This window comes from Borostomias antarcticus, assembly GCF_949987555.1.
Source record: "Borostomias antarcticus genome assembly, chromosome: 14".
Lineage (NCBI taxonomy): Eukaryota > Metazoa > Chordata > Actinopteri > Stomiiformes > Stomiidae > Borostomias > Borostomias antarcticus.
The window spans coordinates 5536857-5561009 of record NC_140247.1 but is presented as its reverse complement, the minus strand read 5'-3'; the positions used below and the strand labels follow the sequence as shown (position 1 = coordinate 5561009).

At 43.0% G+C, this 24153-nt stretch overlaps 1 protein-coding gene across 1 annotated transcript in view; it reads left to right on the top strand.

Annotated features, from left to right (window-relative positions):
• The window catches only part of ctnna1 (catenin (cadherin-associated protein), alpha 1), a 114543-nt gene that overhangs the window by 24787 nt on the left and 65603 nt on the right, over positions 1–24153 (top strand). The gene's annotated exons all lie outside the window — the stretch shown is intronic.

Below are 24153 nucleotides of genomic sequence, written 5' to 3'. Positions count from 1 at the left end.
TCTGCCAACTCTGCTATGTAGTATAGCTATTCCTCAGGCTGTCTACCCCCCCCCCACCCCCCTCCCCCCCCCTCACACCCACACTCCTGCCACAGCTTGAATTGTCAGCACAGTATAGCCACCTGCCGCCGGGATGTGACGGTCCTGTGGCTTTATTGCTTTATTCACGGCTTTGTATAGACATCACACTCCGCTAGCCCTGCTTACAAGCACTCATGCAGAATAGACACACATTCACACACACACACACACACACACACACACACACACACACACACACACACACACACACACTCTTACCTACTCAGGCACTCACTCTCCATGCGCCTCAGAGTTGGGAGGAGCATCTCTTTTTCTGAAACAGTTTTGTAGATGCATTTATCAAGCCATTAAGAAACAGGACTTTGTTAGTCTCACAATAATTGGTTGCTGTAAGGTATTGATCATTAAATAGCCACCATTGTTCTCTGAAAATGATAAATCTACAAACTTAGTGTTCGCTGTGTGATCAATCTCCATTGTATTTACTGGGTTGGTGCAAGGAAAGGAGGCTCATTGTTTCCTGTAAATGTGCTTTGTGTTGCTGGTTTTAGTTGACACGGTGCCAACTGCATGTTAAGCCGGTGGTGAAGGCTTTCACTGAAGTGGCCAATTGGGATTGGTTCTAGAATTGTGGGCGAGAATGAGATTGTCTATAAAACGAAAGGATCGTCTGTTGGAACAACTACCAACTGGTGTTTGGTACCTGCCTCCATTGAGTACTTTTGATTAATTGCCCATTAATATTGAGACACACACACATACGCACACAATTAAGAGAGTGGGCATATGGACAGTGATGTACGGGACTTGACTCGTAAGATGTTCACTCTGCAAAGCAAAAGTTTGGTCAACACACAGCATTTGTTTTTGTTGCTTTGCTTACCTGATCAGGATTGATTTGTTTCTTACCGACTCAAGTGCACATGTAATCACTGCAGAAATCTTGGCTAATCCTTTTAAATAAGCTGGTGGAATCATTTAAGCTGTCAGGGGGCGTGAAAGGCAATGTATCCTGTTCCTTTCTGGGTATTTCCATAATGAGAAGTAAGAGTGTGCCTGCCTGCCACAGCCCCCCTCCCCCAGGGATACTTGCCTGCCAGTAAGGCACAGCCTGTTGTCAGAGGCTTGGTCTGGTGTGCAAGGAGGAGCGATGTACCTTGGCACCGTCACAGCTTCCAGACATGTGCTCACTCTGTCTCTCTGCCTGCCTGTCGGTCTCTCACTCTCTCTCTCTCTCTCTCTCTCTCTCTCTCTCTCTCTCTCTCTGTCTCTCTCTGTCTCTCTCTCTCTCTCTCTCTCTCTGCCCCCCTATCTGTCTCTCTCTGTTCCCCGCCTGTGTTTATCTGTCTCTCCGTCCTCCCTGTCATGTTTCAGGCTTGGTCTATCCAACTCAGTTTACCCGCACACTTTCCACATCTCAGTCATATTCTCTCCTCTGTTTCTCTCTCTGCCTGCGACATCTGTGTTCTTAACCACCCTCCTCTCCTCCCCGTAATTTAACAGCGGAATTGCTTTTTTCATTTGATGCCAGACAATGAGAGAGCCAGCCAGCCAGAGACATTTTATTGCTGCGGTAATGCCTTATTTCTTACCATCTTTGCACTTAAAACTTTCTTCTATTCCTCTGCTTTTTGCTGGCCTCACTTGACTGTATTTTAGCATCTGAACCACAGAGCTTGCCCCCCACCCTCTCCTTCCCCAAATGCAATTTCATCCCCAGTTAGCGAGGTTGGTTTCCATAGTTGCCTTTGGGGTGCTGCTATGCAACGTCTGGCTGGACCTTGACCACAGTTCCAGAGCTTCAGTCATCATCCTCTGCCTTAGTGCCTCGGTTGTCATGGTGCCATTCGAGTGATGCGTGGTACGCCATAGAGAAATAAATAGAACTTATTCAAGAGACAGTTCTCAATGAATACTGCCTCAATTAATGGGAAATGCATAGTGATAGATTTATTAAGCTCTAAACAGTTGTCTTGAATGGTTCCTCTCTCAGTAATGGCATCTGTGAATTGAAAAGTCTAGCTTTAATAAACGTTATACAACGGGTAGTTCCCGTATATGCCACGATATACCACGGGCAAAGCCTCATTATTGTTCTATGTGAAATATTACGGCGCCAATTATTACTGCCGGTAAAAAATGTTAGTTCCATTGGGCATTCAATGTCAATTTTGAGTTCTACAACGGAGAGTTGGGATACTTGATTCTGATTGGCTAGCAGCCGTGGTAAAATACTCTGTAACCCATGGCTGTGACCGCATAACAATTAGTATTAATGCGCCGTCAATCTCATTGACGAGGCCATTGATAAGATCAAGCGGTAGGCTATGCTTTGTGTAGCAACCACTCGCAGCAACCTCGCCTTTTTCGTATCCTATTACAAAAACGCACCCATCAGTCCGACTCCAACACTTCCCCTACCAGCAAAAACGAGTGCTCTGGAGAGCTCTCTACATTTTCTCTTTACTTGATCATTATGTTCTCCAATTTTCCACTGAAAATTGTTTCACATTTTTTGTGTCAATGATCGGATTTCGCAATCGGTGACTAGAAAGCATTATTGGAATTCCCAGATCCCATGTTTATACTGACTATGGTATGATTCCCATAGCTGTCTGATCGATTGTAGCACCCCTAGAGACAGTACTTAACCTTTGAAGGAACCTTGTCACAGAAGCTTTATTTCTATACATAAACCACACACGTAACATCATGCCAGTGACAGATGAGCGATTTCTGGTCTGCTCTTATTGTGCGTCCCAAAGCTTTGCCACTTTATTTCAAGGTCCAAGTCATCCAAGCATTGACTCTGGATGGCCTAAAAACAGGTCCTCTACCTCAGTGGGCACCGTCACATTGCTCCGCATAGCCTTGCCTGTCTGAGGATTTCAGAGCCTGTCACCATGGTGATTGTGAGGCGAGCGGACATGATGGGTTTGGCTGCTCAGTCTGTCAGTTAAAGCACACTGATGTGGGGCATGATCTGTCTGTTCACTGCTTGGCCAGCGGCACCACAAAATGGCCTTTGCATCCGCCCAGAGACCCATGCACGTACGTACGCAGACGTTTTTGTCCATGTCCTGTGCTTTGCTGGTGAGCAGAGTGCAGGTTTGTGTTGACATGGTATCTTTAACCGGCAGTTGACATCTAACCTGATGCTGCCCCTGGTCCTTACACCCGACAGAATAAACCCACCCCACGCCAAAGCTTCAACAGATATGGCCCATTAGCTTTCAACTGTCAGCTCTCGCAGCCTTCATTTCAGAAATGAAATAAAATGAAGTAGCAATAACATGCTGTGGTATGCTGTACCTAGGTGTGATATTGGCATTGCGTGTGCATAGATGGACTCCTTTGATAATAAATAACTTTATTTATAGAGCACTTTTCTAATTTTACAATACAAAGTGCTTTACAGATAAAACAACAGAATCACATTAAAAAACATTCATTCAATAAAACGGTAATAAAAGAAAAGCAGCAAAAACACAGGATAAAACAGATGGAAGATAAAAGCTACAAGAAGGCTGGGAGATGAATATAAATACTATATAAATATATTGATATATAGATTTCTTGTAGCCTGATTGGAAGTGTTGATTGGAGAGGAGAAATGATTTGATTGTAGCCTGGGCTTGTGAGAGAGACATCACAGCATGGTTTTTCAGTCGCAGGTGAGACTGTGCGGCCGGCTCCTAACCTATTATTTATCTCCTCCAGCCTCCTCTTTCTGCTCTCTCTTCAGATTTGAGGTTGGAATCACATGCATGGTGTTCAGAGAGTTGAACCGTCTCTTTCACATGATGCATTCTAACGTGTTGGTTTCCGTCCCCCTGTGTTCTGCCGTTACACTGACGCAGAAAGCGTGGCCTGAATTATTCCATATCGTCGTGACAGTGTTGAGTCTAACCATCTCTGCCACATATTATTAATAATGCATTTCAAATCCCCAGCATCTCTGAGGAATGTGTACACAAAAGCATAGTGACGCTAAGAACATTTGACATATTAAACAACTGACACTGACTGGTGAAATGTCTTCAACTTGAAGTCGTACGTTATCTCTTGGATCTGTATTGAAAGAACACGTCTGCGCTGCGTCAGCAAAGCGGAGGAAAAGAAGGATCCTGCATCTTCTCCCTCTTCTCTATTTGTCCCCCATGTCCTCCTGCCGCTCTGTCCTTCCTTCTGTTCCCGTGGCTACCTGCTCCCTCACTGTACTCCGTTCTCTTCTCCACTATTGTCTCCCTCTTGACTCGACTCTTCCTCCCTCTGTCCTTCGCTGCACTTTCTCCATCCCTCCATATTTTCTTTTTTCTTTCTTCATCTCCCCCCCTCGGCCCATTCCTCCCTCCCTCTTTTGCCTTGGGCGTCTGCAGAGACTGACACACAGTCCTGTTTTATCCCTGTTCTTCTGCTCACATCGTCTCTCACTGGGAGCATATTTTAGTTAGGAGTGAATGCTATGTATAGATCTGCTCCTCCTACCTGAATGTGCCATCTGTCCTTTCACTTCCATCCCATGCTATAACCTAGCCAAAATAAAGGTGCTAGATCTCAGGTGAGATTGGCAGGCCTCCCTCTCCACATAGATGGCCCAGTCACGAGAGATGCTTTCTGATCACTTAGTTTGCTTGGACTGTTTGAAGAGAGCAGATTTTTCATCCCACTACGTCTAAGCTCGATATGAGATCACAGCCAAGGGTCATAGACTGATCATGAAAGGAAGTGAAATATTTCATTGAATTTTCTTTCAGTTTTATTTATATTTCACCTGTGTTTTTTTTTTTTAAAGCGGAGAATGGTTCAAAGTGGGTAATGCAAACAAAAGTGAAAGCGGTTCAATTTATCTAGTTGTAATCTCATCTTAATGCATAATTAAAACAAATTACACCACACACAATGTATCAAGGAAAAGATTTAATGTCCCTGAGGCTTTCCCTATATTTACAGCCCCCATAAAACACTGCCCTGTCACTAACAGGCTGTCAGACAGCCTTTCCTAGACCTGGTCCTTGATCTCTTGCTGTTGAAGTCTTTTTCCTTTTTGATTGGCTTTGCTGGCAGGTAGATGAGATACGGTCCCCCTTGCTGCTGTAATTATACAGGCTAAGAAATGTTTCAGCCTAATGAATAATGCCAGGGCCCGTCTCAAACTTTCCACCCTCTCCCCCGACAGGCCAAAGATAAATGAACAAGTGAATGCAAGAAAGATGGAGAGGGACCTTGGTATCTTTATTAGCCATATTGTTTGAGCCCTCTGTGCTTTGTGTGTTCTGGCAAGCTTTGTGTGCCCAGGTGTATCACATACATATTTAAAGGTGGCGTGTTATATGGTACTCATCCCCTTCCTCTGGCACGGTGTGTCTTGTCACACAGGCCTCTCTGATTGCTGATTAGTGGAGTATATGCAATGTGCCTTGCAGCCAAACAGACTGTTGTTTGTACCGCCTCACTTGTTTAATCTTAAACTGCCTTTTATACACAGTGGATCAGATGTGGTTCAGAGGCACCACTCTCTTATTCATCCGCCCACTCTTCCTCTTTGCTTGGCTTTTGTTTTTCTTCAAAAGAGCTCACAGGGTAGCTTCAGAAGTTGACAACTTCACTGAAACAGATCCCCAAACGAGTAAGTGAAAAACTTACTTTGCAACAAACAAACTGTCGGTGTAACAAAACAGATCATGGACATCATTCCAATTATGGCATGTCACCTGGTTTCCTTTAAGAGTTCCTACATGCCATTTCATTTTCCCTGCTGACGATAACTTTTTCTTGGTACGAGGAACTTGTTTATCGAATGGATAACAAACATGCGCACACTAGGCATCGCTTCCCATGTGGCATTTCGTGGCCCATGGCAGTTGTCGTCCCTGGGCCTGACCTTATTGAAATTTACTGAGTGGCTGATGATATGCGTGGTTGGAAAGGGTCGCTGGCTTCCTGCACTGCACTATCCCGAGATTTATGTCCTGTCCTTCTGCTCTGCCTCGTCCCCGTGTGCAGGATGGGGGCTGGCGCCAGCGCGGAAGGCACGCTGCTAAAGAGGAAGGGAAAGAGAAGATCCTAGCGATTTGTTTTGTTGACATATGAGGCAGTATCCTCCATTATGCAGGTGTCTGTGAATGGGGCCTCTGCGTGGGACGTAGATATATTGTTGGCTCTGTATGAGCGACTGGCATTTTCTATTAGCACCCATTTGACCCTTTTTGATGTATGAAAGCAGGCTAAAATTATCACTTTCCACTCACTTGAAGGTTATTTTTGGCGTCATTTTTTATTCACCAAGCATAATGAAGTCCCATGTACCTGGACCTCTCTTAAGAACATTTCAAGTGATATTTCAAGTGAAGCCAAACTGCCCTTTACAACATATTACAAAAGCTGTTTACTCCATTGTGTTCACAGCAGGCAAGCTGTGACATGCAGCTGTAGTCATATCTTTTGTGCTCTAGCCTGGCAGAGGCGGTAGAACAACATTCCAACACGCAAGAACACTGCTACACAGTAGAACTGTAGAACACACTGTAGAACACAGTAGAACACTGCTACACAGTAGAACTGTAGAACACACTGTAGAACACAGTAGAACACTGCTAAAGATGATCAGGACGGTTAGTTTAATTTGTTGCTGCCACAACCACAGCCAAGCATTGGTGCGTTACTGACAGTATTAAGGTGCAATTGTGTTCTTCCTTTGCTCATTTTCTCACCACAGCCACCTGTAAGCTTTGATGGTCAGGGGCTGTTCAAGCAGCACTACCCTTCAGCTCTTCAGTGCTTTTACATTGTTTTCAAGGATGCCGGTCAGTATCCCAGTATCTCCACTGCAGCCAAAAGAGGAAGTAGAGTTTTTATCCAATGTCTGATCTGGAGATTAAAGCCATTGCTTGTTTCTGTTGCGCAAGCAGCATACCCGGTTCAATATCTCTCCGTCGTCCGAAAACATTCATTTGTTCAGACGGAGCGATGACGAGATCTCAAGATATACACACTGGAGCCGTCGCATTATTGAGTGCGTCTGCCACTGCCATCCTACATACTGCTCTGATGATGTTTGCTTGTGTGTGGGTAATGTGCTTCTGTCCACCGTGTGAACCCATTTCCCACCTCTATTTCCTGTGTGTCATAATGGAATATCCACTGACATTTTGCCCAGCCCCACCGCTGTGCATGTTATCTAGCCTGGTATCAGTCGGGGGAGGAGGAGGAAGGGGAGTGGGGGGGGGGGGCAGCGAGGGACAGATGAGGAGAGGGATAGAAGTAGGGAGAAGAGGGGGAGAGGTTTGAGAGGGTGAGTGCTTGAGGGAATGAGGGGGAGGTAAAAGAAAAATGAAAGAAACTGGAGTAGGATGTTGTAGTGAACGGGTATGAATTCTAAATGACCAACTGCAGTGGAGCTCTGAACATTCCACCATTTGTGTGAATGACGAACATGGTTTTCAAACAACACTGAATGTTTCAAAAACTATAAATGACATCGCTTAGATATAATGTGAATGAAAGCATGAACACCTGAACATTTTGGTGTAGCCTATGGTATGTGAAAGTACTGTGAAAAGTGTAGGATATTTTCAAATCACCAAATGCTCTTGATACTTTTAACAACTGAACATTACATCTAGGTTTGTCACGGTTGTCGGTGTTACCGGTGGTACTTCGGGCATACTCTGTATTCACCGAGGCATTACTTAAACACCGCCACACCGTTTTTTCCCTTTCCTAGCATTGTTTTACCTATTTGGTTATTTTTCGCATATGCTGATATGCAAAAATATCACTCATCAAACTCAAACAAGTGTCTGTGATCTGCCCCTCCATGTGCGCGCGCAGCACAGAGCAGTCTAGAGGAATTTCAGTTCTTTTTTTTTCAGACTTCAGTTTCAATTCACGTGAAGAGAGTAGGGAGAGGGGAGGGGGAGGTTATTGGCTATAACCTCTCGTGGCTAGCTAGCCTAGCTAATGTTTTGCTAACCTAGCCACCGGAGTGGCTGTTGCCATAAGCTAGCTGGCTAGCTTGTTCTAGCAGCCTATTCTCTTGCCTATTCTAGCAGCATTCATAACAACACCGATTTGCGGAGGCCTCCACACCTTGCCTACAACTGTACAATAACTGTAAGGTAAGAATAAGAACAATGTTACACTCTGTCCTGGGCTTCTTTATAATCAGAATCAGAATTTGTTTACCGTCATGTAGTTTTTCATCATACTATGAATTTTCTTCGGGTATGGTGCATATTCCTAGTAGGCTATGTTGAAAAACTGCATGGAATTAAACTAATTCTGATTATAAAGAAGCACAGGACCCAGTGTAACGTTTATATCTTGCCATACTGTGATCACTTATTTGCAGTCAAGCTGTGGAGACATACAGTACCAAATTCAAATACACAATAGTGCTGTTCAACATAAGGCAAAGGTCTAACATTAAAGATGAGAGTAAACACTGTTATTGTAGGCTAGACGGTGTTACTGGTAATACCGGTGTTGGGATGGGTTTATTCGTCGGTGGGGAAAAAACACACTGACAAACCTAATTCCATCATTAATCTCAGTGGAACAAAAACTATGAATAAAACTTATATTAAATGCAGCCGCTTCTATGGGTGACATGGTGTCCGTGTATATGTCCGTTCGTTCGTAGCATGAGACTTGGACCAATCAGGAGTCGCCTATACCATTGCACACGAGCACTAGAGGGCAGTAGAGATTGCTCATAAACCTGCTTACTTCACCACCTGGGTGTGATCTTTCGTCATAAATGTAAAATTGTCAAACTGACAGGCATGGACTGAATGGTGGATGCTTAACTTCATTATTTTGTGTTATTATTCCTTTGTATTTTGTTTTTCTCTTTCCTTAATGGACTCTCAGATTGACTTCAAGTGACTGAAGGTCAATGGCTGCTGCACAGTTGGCACACAGAGTGAGACATGAGCGCGTCTACAACAAAATGTTCACCAATCGATTGGAGGAAAATGAAAGTAGCTTTATATTCATTTGTGGGGTAATTCACTTTTTCCAGAGCGTAGCGGTGTTTGTGTCCAGCGCTGAGACAAATGTCACCTCAGGTCTCTTGATGTGGAGTGAATAGATTTCAGCTGTTTTCTTTTTGGCTCATTGGTTCTCCAATTGATGCCCGATATATAGCACTACTGGTTGGTTTGGAGCTGGAACATGCTTTGTTCTGGTTAGCACCCTGCTAACACCGGTCATGTTTTCCTCACAGTTTTCTTTAAGCTCACATGTTCACAATAATTGCCATGTGTTTTGTCATCGCTCAGCTGCTACATCTCTGGTATTAGCGCTGTCCTGCTTTGAATGGCTAATTCCCCTCAAGCCCCTCACACATTCTTGTTTTGTGACTTGGAATACAGTTTTACCTTGGAATTCACCTCACCAGAGGAGGTGAATGGCCTTCAAATATTTATTAACAGATACCCATCACACATTTGCCCCCGTCAAATTAGAATTTTAAAGGCTGTGACCACCATTTCAAAAACAACACATTGCTATTGGCAAACAAAGGTGGGAATTGACATGAATGTCTGATCTTTGTTGCAGTCTGTTCATTTTTGGCAAACAAAGGTGGGAATTGACATGAATGTCTGATCTTTGTTGCAGTCTGTTCATTTTTGGCAAACAAAGGTGGGAATTGACATGAATGTCTGATCTTTGTTGCAGTCTGTTCATTTTTGTATGTGGGTGTTTTAGGCCATAGAATTACATTGGCTCCAAGGTGAGATGGGTTCTGTGAATTGATCTGTGATGAATGTCTCGGAACGGAGACCACCACGTGAGACAAACCACATCTATACATGACACACACACACACACACACACACACACACACACACTGACTGCCTTTATGTTGGACAGATGTGAGGTTTGTCTATGTCCCTGACCTTGCCAACAGGAAATTACTTCTTGCTCAAGAGGAGGGAATCAAATGACAGAGGGAAAAATATTGCACCACCCTTAATAATTGTATTAAGTAAATACAGCCCAATGAAAGTACTTCATAAGTAAATGTCCTTTAGTTATACCAAAAATAATGTCGTATTTCTCCTCTCAAGGACAGTGCCAGATTAGAATAGGAATAGCTTATAGGACCTGTGAATCCTAAATGTGTATAGCTTAACATGTGGAGTATCAGATTGCATTATGTGCTAAATTGTTCACTCCAATCCAGATTGTTTGACCTACATGGACACACAAATGATGGTAAAACACTCTGATCTGGATGTGCTGTAATTTCATTATACATTGGAAGAGAGCCCCCCCCCCCCCTTCCCCCCCCCCCCCAAAAAAGCTATTCATTCAACAGCTATTAAATTACAAATAGTAGTTTCACCTGACTCTCACAGTTCCTGAGCCCTGTTGGGAAGAATACTTCAGCTTTTCCTTGAAAAATAGGCAGTGACTGATACAACTGGATGGGGCAGGAGGTTATGTTCAACATATTATTTTCTCTCTTGAGTGAAACTTGTCTCCAAATCTTGGAAGGATGGCCTAGGGAATTTACATAACCGCTCCTCCTGAAACGTCTTGTAATTGCATTTAATAAATATCCAGAGGAAAGAAATAAATCGACTCCTAACGGATAAACGTGGTTAGGCCAAGATTAATTGCCTCTGAACCAAAAAACAAATATTTCAATTAGTTGGAATGAAACAGGAATGGCACAATGCCCTCACAAAATGCACCAGGCTCCTGAATTGAGGTGATTTATCTGTTTGGTTTATTCGTTTCTTGCCAGTGCATAGGCCTCTCTCATTAAAACGTCAGTGCCGGCACTCAGCCTTGTGAGTAAATATTCCCTCTTTTGTTCCACTTTTGTAATACACTTCAAACAAAGTAATGTATGACCTGATTCATTTAGCAATTTTGCCCATTTTTGAATTGATTTGCACTATGTTCTGCATGAAGTAAACACTTGCATGGGGTTCAGGGGAATGCTAATGATAATGTATAGAAAATGCTTGCAGTTAAGTTTCTTGGTAAATATTCATGTTTTTAATGAATTGTTTCAGTTGGTGTTTTATTTAAAGGGGTTGCTGAATACATGGGCAGATGGCCATATTTTTGGCTACTTTAGGTGGTCTGACGGATGGTTAACAGAATACTGAATACCTGAATACTCAATTTGGGCCAAGCTGTAATCACCTTTATTGGCTATGCTGTTTGGAATGTGTTGCTTGGAATGAGCATCAGGACGCAACACTTCCTTTATAGATGGGTGAATTGGCCAGGTCTTGAAACAAAAGCTCTACACAAGAGCACATAACCAGACTTCCTTACAGAAAGCCTTTGATCAGTTTGTAAACAGAGATCAATAGCCTGTTAGCTGTGGAAGTGACCATGCCTTCATTGATCCATCTTTGATCCTGTTAGAATTAACATTATCCATCTTTGATCCTGTTAGCAATTATAATTAAAACTAGATAACATTGATTAGGTCTGGGTACATTAGTACAGTTTTAAGGGGACAATGCTTTCTGGCATCTAATTTCAGGCTTTGAAAATATAGGCGTCAACTAATATAAAGTCATGAACGATTCCAACTAACAGCCTTTAAATCTTGCTGTCATGCTTAATGGTATTGGCTCACATTTATCACACAACTGTTTTGTGAATAAAATTGGTTCCCGTTAGGAGGCGTGCTCTGACTTTGGAGGGTATTTCAGGACACTAACGTGCATTGGGACCTTAACACAGTATTAAAAATGACCTCTACGTTGATAATCACATCGAGATGTTCCGGGGGTCAGTCAGGTCACAGGGACAGGAGTGGGAGAGACGACTCTGCCTTTCGCTGGAAGCCTGTTGGTCATAAGCTGCTGGAAGGTCAAGGACAGATGGGCTTTTCATCACCAACATCCTGTGAGGATGTGACACACACAGCTATTAACCCTAAATATGAGTATGTGGTGCAAGTGTTCTAGATTTGCTTTTGTCCTAGTGAATGGAAACAACTTTGGTCCTGTGTGTTTTATTGGATGTTTAACAGTTTTGACATCATGATTGTTTTTCAAATGACATTGAAAATTAATGGGCTGCTGTTCCTCCTCCACTGATGATTGCATGTGGCCTTCCCTATGAGATGTTGCCGTTGCAGCCGACGGTGAAACATTCTCTGGTCTGCTGGGTTTTCCCACCGTAACCCATTAGACACAGTTCAAGGCATCTTCAGCCACACTGGTTTACAATGCACCACTTAAACGTGGCTAGGGATTTCACTCCGGTGATCTAGATTGTCCACACACACACCATGTCTTGTTTTCCCCCATAGTAACAATAGTAGAGCATGGTCATCTAAGCTCACATGCCCACCACATACAGAACTGAACTCTGCTCGGATTGTGCAAAGGGGCCATGTTTCGATAGTTTCATAGCCTCATCACGCACAAGTGTCTAACTTGAAAGTGAAGGGAAAATTAGACTGTCACCTTTGATTCCTGTCATGATAACATCTGATAATTCTAATTCTCATTTAGTGGGAAAGGTTAGAGAGTCATCAAGCAGCCTAAGGGGCCATGTCTATGTTTACCTCATATGATTTATTCCTTCTGAGGTAACCATGACTCTGCCCCCGCAGGTAATTGATGTGCCCAGGAGCTGATGTAGATTTCTGTGTAACATGCTTAATAAATCAAATAAGTGATCTTTCACCCCTCCCTGGTGAGGCAATTTAGTGTTTTCCATAGATCACTCAGAAAGGACCGTCACCGGTATCTTTTTGGGGGTGGGGGTGGGGGCGGTTCTCAGACACCGCCAACTTGTGTTCCTAGAGCGGCTGCATAATGAGCTTCTATCTTAGTGTACCTCAGGTTGAGACAGGAGACAAATATCTCCCATTGTTTATTAAGTTCTCAGTGGTTCGCCGCCTCTGCTGCTGGTCGGGAATTGACACTTTCGACGGATTGCTGTGAGAAAGATGGATGCGCCCTGCCAGACTTGGCTCACTCTCTCTCCCACACACTCTCCGTAGGAGACCAGTAAATGGATGATGTACCTTGACTTTGCTTTCATTGCCAGCATGGCGTTTGTAGACACTTGCCCGTCATGATCTTCACAGGTGTCCTTTTAGGAATGGTGCTGTGTTTTGCAAAGACAGACAGCATTTCTTCCCCTCTCAGCCCCAAGAGTCCCTTGCTAGACAGTTTTTATGCATTAGATCAGATCAGGTCACGTTTGTGCATTCTTATTCATTTGGTTGAAATTTTGGGATTGTACATTCGATGAGCTGTGTTACTGAAGCGTCATTTTTTGGGCCTATTTTTATATATTTTTGCTCTGTTTTGGATTTGGACGTGCGCAGCGACTATTTTCACTTACCTGTCATGGTGGTTTTGTAACCGACCACACAACTAGTCTAAAACAGATTTCCAACCACTCAGCGGCAGGCAATTTGCACTTGTTGCGCAAGGTAAACTTCTTATAGGCTAATTGGTCCACAAAGAAATCACAAAATGGTTTCATTTCAGTTAACTACACTAATTTTATTATTTCAATAAACGTTGGTGTAGGACAGCGCAACAGACACATGATTAAAGGCCCAATACAGCATAGCCTAAAAACATTTTAAACTAGAAATGGTACTCAGAGAGCACAGACCTCTGCCCACAAATGAATTCTGTGGTTCTGCGTACGAGTAAATGCATGCAAGCAGGACAGTTTTGGTATTGCTGCATTCGTTAGGTCAAGAAGTTTATGCCAGTCCAAATCACGCATCTCTGTGACCTTTCCATGTCGAGATATATGGCCGTTTCAATTCCCCCTATTAACAATCAGTGGGGGCAATTTTTCACTCTCATAGTCCAAAAAATGAATGGAGGTGAATGGCTGGCCATGTTTGGGCCGCTGGTAGACCCACCCCATGATTCGAATCCACTCCAAAATTTAATGGGTTCTAAGTTGGCCCATACTTCCCCTTCCACCTCTCGCCCTGCACTGTTGCTGGGGCAGAGGTAATTAACAGGCAGCAAGATAAAATCGATAAAATGGCCGGTATGCAGCTTTGCATGTGTTTGCTTGATCCTGCCCAATAAACATAAAGTAAAAAAAAAAAAAAAGAAACACTCAGACCATAAATTGTTGTCAATGTGGTATTGTGACAGACACAGTCTGAGGCGATTCACGGCTTGTTTGAATTGGATGTGATTTTTATGTTACATTAGTCATTTAGTTGACACTTTTGTCCTTACAATAATTGCATTTAACGTAGGAAAAGCCTATGTACTACTACTTGCCAGAACTCACAAGTGCATTTCCTTTCAATAACAAGTGACTAAGAGCATAATCTAGTGCTGAAGGCAAAGTGCAAGAATGGCAAACTAAAAATACAGTAGGTGCTTAAGAGATAAGATCCTGGTAGTACTTCTTGAAGTGATGAGTTTTGAGCCTGCGGCAATAGATGACCAGTGACTCTGCTGTCAGTGGGCAGTTCATTCCATCACTGCGGGCCAAGACAGAGAAGAGCCGTTTCGATCGACCGCAGGGGCCTCGGAGTGACGAGGCAGCCAGTCGCCCTGAGGTAGCAGAGCGTAGTGGTCGGGAGGGGGTGTAGGGTTTGACCATGGCCTGGAGGTAGGAGGGAGCTGTTCCTTTCATTGCCTTGTAGGCTAGTACAATACCAAAGTTTTAAACTGGATCTGTTACAGGCAGCCAGTGTAGAGAACGGAGAAGGAAAGTTGTGGGAGAGAACTTGGGGTGTTTGAACACCATGTGAACAGCAGCTTTCTGGACAAGTTCCAGGGGTTTAATGGCTGACGTCAGCCCCCCAGCAAGGGAGCTGCAGTCGTCCAGGCAGGAGATAAGGGCCTGGATGAGCACCTGCGCTGTTTTGTCAGTGAGGAAAGGGCAAATCCTCCTGATGCTGTAGAGTAGGTATCTGCAAGAGCGTGTAACGGATGTGATATGTGCGGAGAATGACAGTTGGTCGTCCAGGGTCACACCCAGATTCCTTGCAGTTCGAGTGGGCGTCACCACTGTGTCGTCAATGGTGATGGCCAGGTCCCGCTGAGGACTTTCCTTCCCCGAGAGGAACAGCAGCTCAGTTTTGTCCAGCTTGAGCTTGAGGTGGTGTGTCGCCATCCATCTAAGATGTCACCCGAGCACGCAGCTATGCGTGCCTCCACTTGTGTGATTTCTCATCGATCCAGTCAAATGGTTATATGCAAGTTTCAGCAGAACATGAAACTTTTTTACCGTCTTTCAAATTAAAGTTGCCTACTCCCAAACTTTGCTGGTTTTACGACCCGACATGGTTGCGCCTCAATAACAGACAAGGAACTTTGCTCTCTCTCTTCTTCTCTTGACTCTCTCTTTCACACACACACACACACACACACACTTTAATAGGAAGACGGGGTGGGTGTGACTAGCCTACTAGTGAACTGACAGTACTCAGGTGCTTATTGTATTGCAGTGATCGCATAGCACAGGTTTAGCCCAGGTAAGACTGATGTGTGTGAGGTGACTTTGCGCTAATTATTTAAATTTTTTATCCGATTAATATTTCTTAACCAAAATAAATGGCTTTTCTAAAAATAAGAATTAATAAAGAAACCAAAAAAAGCCCTTTGAAAATCATGACTGCTTAGAGGTCATTGCATAGACATATCTTAATGTAATTTTGATGGAGAGCATGATTGTCTGTGTACTCGTGTCTCAAGGTTGTTGTAACCTATCTGCACAGCAATTGACCTTTGTGTCCTTATAAAGCATATTAGAAAAGATAAGACACTAAATGGCTCCAAAATCTGACACAAAGTGGCATCACCAGGGTATTTGTCCCCCACATGGACATACACCTCAGTCATCAGTATTGTCCCCTGTTGTCCAGAGTCTCTCTCTAATTGATCTTTCTTTGGCCCATCCCAAGGTGCTGCGCTTTTTGGATCCACCAATGACCCAGTGAGAAATGGCTTTAAATGTGTTAGGCAGTAAATACATTAGGGAGGTATTTGCTGATGAGAGCCCAGATCAATATGTCCTTCCTAGTAAGCATTTTCTAGATTTATTGGAGGCCTCATAATGAATACCTGAGGCATGCTTGGCCTTTGAGTCCTTGAACCCTGAAGGCTGCTGGGGACCTGGAGTCAGACTCATCAGTTCAGTGCGTTCCCTGCCAGGCTGCAGGCCGCTGGTTTATTACCCAGTCTTGCCTCCCATTGGCCTGATCAAAAAAGAGCAATTCAAATAGACATGGCCCTTACAGGTGGGCAGCCGTGTAGGCCCTCAGATTTATCACACACTCTGCTCGCATCTGCCTTATTGCTCCAGACATCTCCAAATAAATTGCCTTCAGATAAATCTTGCTCCTCTCGAAACATGTCTATCTGGAGGTTAAGGCTTTTAATTGGGTTTTCCTCCCAGCTGTGATATGTGTGTGTTTTGGGATTTTCTGGCTGTATTTTCCACTGAGTGAATTGTTGGGACCAGTATGGAAATGCCACCTCTAGTGTGTGGTATAATTGGCGACAATTAAGCATGTCTTGCATCATTGGTTGGCACCAAGACAGGGCAGTGTTCTGCATGTGTCACTATTTTACTGATATGTTACTCTCTTTTTTAAAGAAAAATCTGTTATCATAATCAAGCGGGCTAACAATTGAACTGGTTCTCACCTCTTACCTCACAATTCCCAATAGCACAGTGTATAGCATATATCCCTTTGCTTCGATTGAGAATATTTCTCAAGAATTGATCATTTTCTGGCAACATTCATGTGATTAATGATATTACACAGTGAGCAGCTTTAATAGCTTTAAGACTTTAATTATAACAACTATAAGTTTTAATTAGAACAACAGTAGGAAGTGAAGAATTAAGCAATTGACCACGAGAGGCAGTGGGTTACACAGGATTTTACCACAGCTACGGGGCGTTGTTAGGCCCGACGCGATAGCGTCAGTAGCTGTAGTAAAATCCTGTGTGCTATGTGCTTTTCTAACGGTTACATTACATATGCATATATATTCACAAAAAATACACAGAAGTAACATTCAATCATTTATTTACCGATCATTCTTATAATTTTAGTATTTACATAATCTTCCGCGATAGGCTATAGTTCTTTTTATTATTATTATTATTATTTTTTATTAAGTAAATTTAAATTAAATGGTTGCCAGGCAACATAGGCTCTCGCACCTATTTGGATAGGCCTTGTTCACATAAGCCTATATAGGCATAATTCGGGTGGTTCATGTTTATTTGAGCATTTCCATCTATGGTGCAGTTATTAAAACAGTTCTCCAGAACTCTTTTTTGCTGGTAGGGTTGTGGAAGTGTTGGAGTCGGACTGATGAGTGCGTTTTTGTAATAGGATACGAAAATGCGAGGTTGCTGCGAGTTGTTGCTACGTAAAGCATAGTATCCTACTGCTTGATCTTATCAATGGCCTCGTCAATGAGATTAACTGCGCATTAATACTAATTGTTATGCAGTCGCAGCCGTGGGTAACAGAGTATTTTACCACGGCTGCTAGCCAATCAGAATCAAGTATCCAAACTCTCCGTTGTAGAATAGAAATATTTCTACAGATGTGAGAACATAAGAATGTAACTTGACCCGCGGTATTCTAACAGGTGCTTTACGGCATTCCGCAAAAATACAAACAAACTATTTACATATTTACAAACTTGTTTTTTTTATTGTTGCTGTCGGCCTTTTTATTTTTTTATTTTTACAGTGCAACCCTAGTAGCCTACATCAGCCATGTGATGATGATGGGCATGGAAAAAACAATCAAACTATTTACTTATTTACAAACTTGTTTTTTTGTTGCTGTATAACATTAGCTTTTTTCTTTAAAACAACGTAGGTCTGTAAACCTAAAGAATAACGGAAAAATAATATAGCCTACACTTTCTTAATTATAACGTAGGCTATTTACAAACATGTAATACGATTATCTAGGTAAACTAGCCATTTCTGACAATACGATTGGTTGTTGTGGGAGGGATCCCAGCGCGTGAAGGCAGAAAAAAAAGGTCTCTCGTAGTGACTCGTGAGCTGAGCTCGCTTCCTTGTCAACACAATAATTTCCCAAATGACCAGAAAAAGTAGCTAGATTTGTCGCGAGTCGCTTTTCATGAAATATGTCGCCAGGGGGGTCTGGAAAGTCGCTAAATCTAGCGACGAAGTCGCTAAGTTGGCATCACTGAGTGCATCAGTCGTGATCGTTGACAGTAGGCTACCAGCCTGCGCTGCGCTCAGCACAAAGTTGGATGAATGGATGGACTTATTGGAATCCTGGAAAATGTTGATTGCGCTCTAAAATCATGAAAGCATAAATGTAAAAATGCAGCAACAGAAGTAGTCTAGGTGAGATGGTGGTTTAAATGAATGGCAACACGTAGCCTAGAGGAAAGCATAAATTGAGACTGGTGATAATGCTGATAATCTACAGTAGGGCCTACCTCTGGCTGAGTTCATGGTTACAACCATTCATCTCTTACACATGGGCCTATACAATACTTGCACAATACTTTGGACGTTAAATCCATCCATCTATCAATCAAACTAGCGAATTCAATCCAACACATGTGGAATGGCCGGTCATGGCAAAGCACCCGCTAACGTAGGCTACCCCCCTCCCCACGATCCAGGGCTAGGAAACCGTACAAAAAAAGGCAACAGTCTTAAGTGTTAAAGTGTACAGTCAGTTAGTCTGTTTTATAGACAAGGTGCATAGTGTTCATTGTGATCAAGTGTACAACAAAGTAATAACAGTCCCCAGCTCAATACTCAAGGTAATAACAACAGTACTCAGCTCAGTATTCAATATTCTGACAATGCAGTCTGTGCAAGTGTGGGCAAGTCTGTGCAAGAGAACAAGCAACGCTTCAGTGTACAAACAGGAAAAGGCTGTGGCCTTTCCCCTGCAGTGCTGTCCGTCCTGATGATCTGCAGTGAATCTACAAGCGGACAGTCTTGTTCTGAGCTGCTGTGGAGTTTGGCGGGGGACATGTGACGTCTCGTCCCTCATCAGAGCAGAACTCTCTGATCTTGTCAAAGAGATACGTCTGTCTGGCCATGTCCAGTCCGGGTGGGGCTTGCACAAGAAGACCTTCTCTGGGGGGCAGGACATCAGGCTTGCGCAGCAGCTGAAACTCGACTGCCGGTGCATCACGGTGTTCTCTGGCCACAACCATGCCAGGTCTCTCAGCATCAAAACTGCAATAGAATAGAAGGAAGAAAGTACATTAAACTATTGCCCACAGTACTGGCACTACATATAGATAAAATAGTACCAGAAAGTGTTAAATTAAATTAAATAGACTAGCTAATGCATGATAGGATGAACATATTCTCACCTGTTGTGCAAAATCAAAGCTGTAGTGCATAGTGATCTTCTTGCTGGCTGGTATGGAGGGGCCCAGGGAGAGCTGCAAATCCTCACAGGCCTGGAGCTTGTTTTTGCTCATCCTGTAACCAAAACAAAAAACAAAGGTGTCAGACTACCATACCTCTCATTCTGTTTCTCTCTATAATATAGCTACCTAGCTAGATATTAGCTGCCTTGCTGGCTAGTTTAGGAACAAAGGGCTAGCTCACTAGCTAGCCATGTCCCTGTGCTAGGCAGCTGGCTGGATATTAGCTGCCTCGCTAGCTAGTTTAGGAACAAAGGGCTAGCTCACTAGCTATAGCCATGTCCCTGTGCTAGGTAGCTGGCTAGTTTAGGAACGAAGGGACAGCTCAGCTAACTAGCATGTTAGCTAACGTTAGCTAGCCTTTGTTAGTTAGTGCTAGTGCCTTTGTTATGCTAGCTAGACTTAGTCACTTGTTTAGAAAGGAGCTACTGCTAAACGTTAATGTAATGTAAACGGCACAGATAGTATAAACATAGCTTACCCTTATCGAGAACCTTTAGTCTGCTAATGGATTGAATTAGCGGAGAGCCTCTTCTTGAAGAAATCTTGATATCTCATTGATCCGCCGTGCAGATGTAATGTGTCAAGTAAGGAAACCAGACGGCCTAAACAAGGAGGCACATTTAAAGGTAGTTTTTGCCATAGCAGTGAACATAATGAACTGCTTTGTCAGACACCCTATATGGCTAATGAACATGACTCTGGATTAACCTGCACACCGTTTCCTTGGCAACAGTACAGGCGATAAACGGGTCATTTTAGCATAACATTTGATTTCAAAACGTCTTTAGGTCATGTTTTCTCTGTGCTGTTATCTGCTGCCATCTGACCATGCTTTGGAAGGCATACCTATGAAAGACATGGTCTGATCTTGATACATTAAGGTTTCATATACAGTACATGCCCCCCCTCTCGGGCTCTATGCTGTATCAGAGCTCAGGAGGAGATGCTAGACATTGATTTGTGATCAAATACATTGCTTTCTGTTACTTTTTGTGGCGCATTGAGATTTTAGAGGTGAAAGCGAGCTGTTTGAAATAACAAGCACTATAGGTAGCCTATATCCATTTAAAGCACATTGTGTTGCCTTTGTGTATGAAATGCGCTATATTAATAAAGTTTGATTTTATTTGATCCACATATGACAAATTTCCCTAAGGGGACAATAAAGTATATCGTATCGTATATGTAGCCTTTGGGCTTGTACTCGTTGCATACAGATTCCTAGATGATCCCCTCTGCCTCCCACTCTCTGCCACGGTCAATGTTCTTGGTTTCTCATCAGTGAGAATATTGACTTCCGTCTTTGTGTTACTTGAGTTGTACTTATCCTTAAAAACATTGAGATGTGCTCTGAAAATGTCTGTGGCAATGGTTTTCACTAAAGAAGCTCATATATATACACACAAATACACACATACACACACACACACACACATATATATATATATATATATATATATATATATACATATATATTAAAAGAAGGTCAAAGCCTGGGTGGATAGTTCAATTTAATTTAGCATGTGGAAATATTTTTTCTACCTTTTCCATTTGAGTTGTGTCGCTGCCCTTGCCCTCACATCCTTTTTTTGAATGCTTTGATCAGTGAGAATGAAGGTTGACTACTCTGCTGGCTAATAAAAAGCCTTAATACAGCGGGTGTTCAGGGAGCACTGTGGAAGTATAAGTCTTCTTGACCCCTGCTGTCCCTCAGCACCAGCATCAAGCTTTATCAAAGACTAACATCAACCACAAACTTAAATCTTGTGTTAACAAAAGACCCCAATTAACACTGCGAATGGGAGTAGGCATAATAAGTATGCACTTTTTTTTGCGGATGTTACCCCTTGCCACTCTTGAAAGTGCCTCTGCAACCATAATGGGCTCTCTGCTAGATCCGACCCTACTTCTTAATTGGAAAGATGCTGTATGACAGCCAAGAAATTGGAAAAAAAAAAGTTAAGATAAGATTTCCCTTTATCAACCCTCCTAAGACTCTGAGCTTAATAAAGACATTGTTGCATCTCCTCCATTTTAACCTTGCCCACATAAGACATGCACTGACACGAGGCCAGCCATCAAATTACAAAAACAAACCTTTAGATTTAATAGCATACATAAGCTGGAGAGATTTAATTGCCTAAGTAAGTGTCCTAGGCTCACCAATAGCGGCAGAGAGAGGCTTCAGGTGACAGTTTGTCTGAGAAGCAGACATAAATCTTGCTGTGTGCCCTTTTTTCTTTTTTCTTCTTCTTTTCTCTCCCTTGAGAACACGGCCACAGGCAATGCATCTGTTATCACTTACTTTAGATCACCACTGACCATGTCCACTGCAGAGAAAGTGAAACTATCACTCATCCACTTTTGTTCATGTCATCTTCCTAGTTTATCTTAGTTTGGCTTTCATGCTATGACTGTCTGGTGCACTGCCGGTCTCACAGGTAAGCAGCATCAAGCAGCATCATGGTAGAAGTGGTTTGTTTTTGTTATACAGTAACTGAGACGTCACAGTCAAAAGGCTAAAATCCTAAATTTGTGTTAATACATCTTTTCAGCCATCACTTGAGTATGGGGCTGTTCTTGTGGAGATAGATTCCCCCTTCCTTCAGAATAAATGGGATAGCACAACACTTTTGTCCTTGTCTTTGGGTGATATTGCATGTTAAACGGGAGATTGTTCACCTTGGATTCCTGTGTTAACTGCACCGAGTGTAAGCTAAATTCTCTGCTAGCAACTGTGTTTTTGCTGTGTTCCGGTACACCAAACCCCCCAATAGCTACCACAGCCATTGCACTTAGTGGTATGTTTCAATGTCCTGCATCAGAATGGGGACAAGCTGTGTGATGTGCACTTTCTAAAAGGTCTTCATTCAAAGGAACAATTAGAAAATGCACAAAAATAGGACATGTAAGCCTGTAGTCAAACTGGGAGGTGGTGATTCTTATTTTATTTTTCAAAAAAAAAAAAAAACATGATTCAGTGGTTTAGATAATTTAAACCAATGCCAGTCATAGTGTATTTATCATGGTTCCAGCAGCACCAATGAATCTCCTGGGGCGTAGCCTGGGGCCCATTTTGTCTAATTTGGGACCCATTTGGTCTAAGCGGATAGTGATCCCCCCTGTCCAAAAACAAGCCTACCCATAAACCTGTGATGCAATGCGGCAAGAACATCATCTGGAATAGGCTAGTTCGTTTAGTATGTCCATGTTTTATTATAATTTGTAGAGACTGGCGAGATTAGGCTGCTCGATTCAGCATTTGTGTGACAGGATACCAGCGGGCCCTAGACCGGAACCAAGGGAGTAGAAACCAGGCTTTCCTCAGAGGAAAGCCTGGTGACGCAATGCTACCTGGGGTGTGGGGCTGCTCTCACAAATGTCACATATGCCCATGTTAGCTGAGAATTATTTGTACAGCATGTAATTTTGGTTTAGAAAGGCAGGAAAGTACTGGACCTGGAATGACATCAAGCCATTTACTCTTATGAAAATATTCTCATGAAGCCCTCCATAATGTCACTGCAGCACAGTGTATGGTAATAGAACAGATTTGAATGGTTGACGATGGATTGGATCATCCGGAGGAAGGGGGTGAGGGGACTACACATCAACCAATCACAGCCCTAGACAGCTACTGGGTCAGACGTGGACACGGGTTAGGCTGATTTCCGAAATTGGACCCAGGAGTGAACCTTCTCGGACGGCACTGAGTGGGCGCGCTCTGCATATCGCAATACCCCTGCTTGGGCACGATTGCCACGATTGCTCAATGCTCGCTGCCCGCGCGCCTCATGGCTTCCAAATGATTCCGCTGTGTGCATTTGATGACGTGTTGTGGAGTTCCCGCCCCTCCTCCCTCCGGACAATCTAGCATCAGCAGATTTGAATCAAAGGTTTTAGTCTATGGAACCGGAATTGCTCAAAGTTCTCCATTTTACATCACATTTAGAGTGAGAGACAATGGAGTATTTAACCTGCGTGCCATATTTGGCTTTGTTAAAGTGTTAATGTATTTGCATACCTAAGCAATCATTAATTTCAAAATTATTCAGAGTTGGTTTTGGAACCACACCCTTGTAATTTGTCTGATACCAAAATATCGCCCTTTGACAAACAGGATGTCCTCTTGGTCTACTGGTTGTTGCATCTTCTCGGTAAGCAGCAGAATAGGGGTTTAATCCCTATTTGATACAGTGCTTCCATATCCAGGCTGGTCTCCATGTGGAGGAGGTGGTTTGTATCAGTGGTGGTTTGAAACTGAGCTTTCCTGAGACTTAAAGCCCCAAAGTTGCTCTCCGACCACAAGGATGCCATTGTGGTCCAATGGCTGACAGATATTTGAGCTCTCACAAAAGTGTCAGTTCGCCAACATTAATGGGGAAATCAGACAAATTGTAACCATTTTTATTTAAAAATATATGTTTTAAGGAAAAAAAGATCTTTTCAGTTTGCCACATCTTACCCACTATACATATATGAAATTGTACATATTACAATACAAAAGGAATAGGGAAGAGAAAAGCATTCAATTTGCACAAAGAGTTTTTTGGGAAGGGGGGGGGGGGGGGTTCAGATGGTTTGTAGGCAGAGTTGGGGAGCAGGGCTATAGAGTATGACAAGAGGAACCAAAAAAGAGTTGACAGAGCCCAAGTGCAAATGGATGAATATTTCTACAAATTGTGAATTTTCAATCACGTTTAACAAGCTGTATCTTTAACAGTGA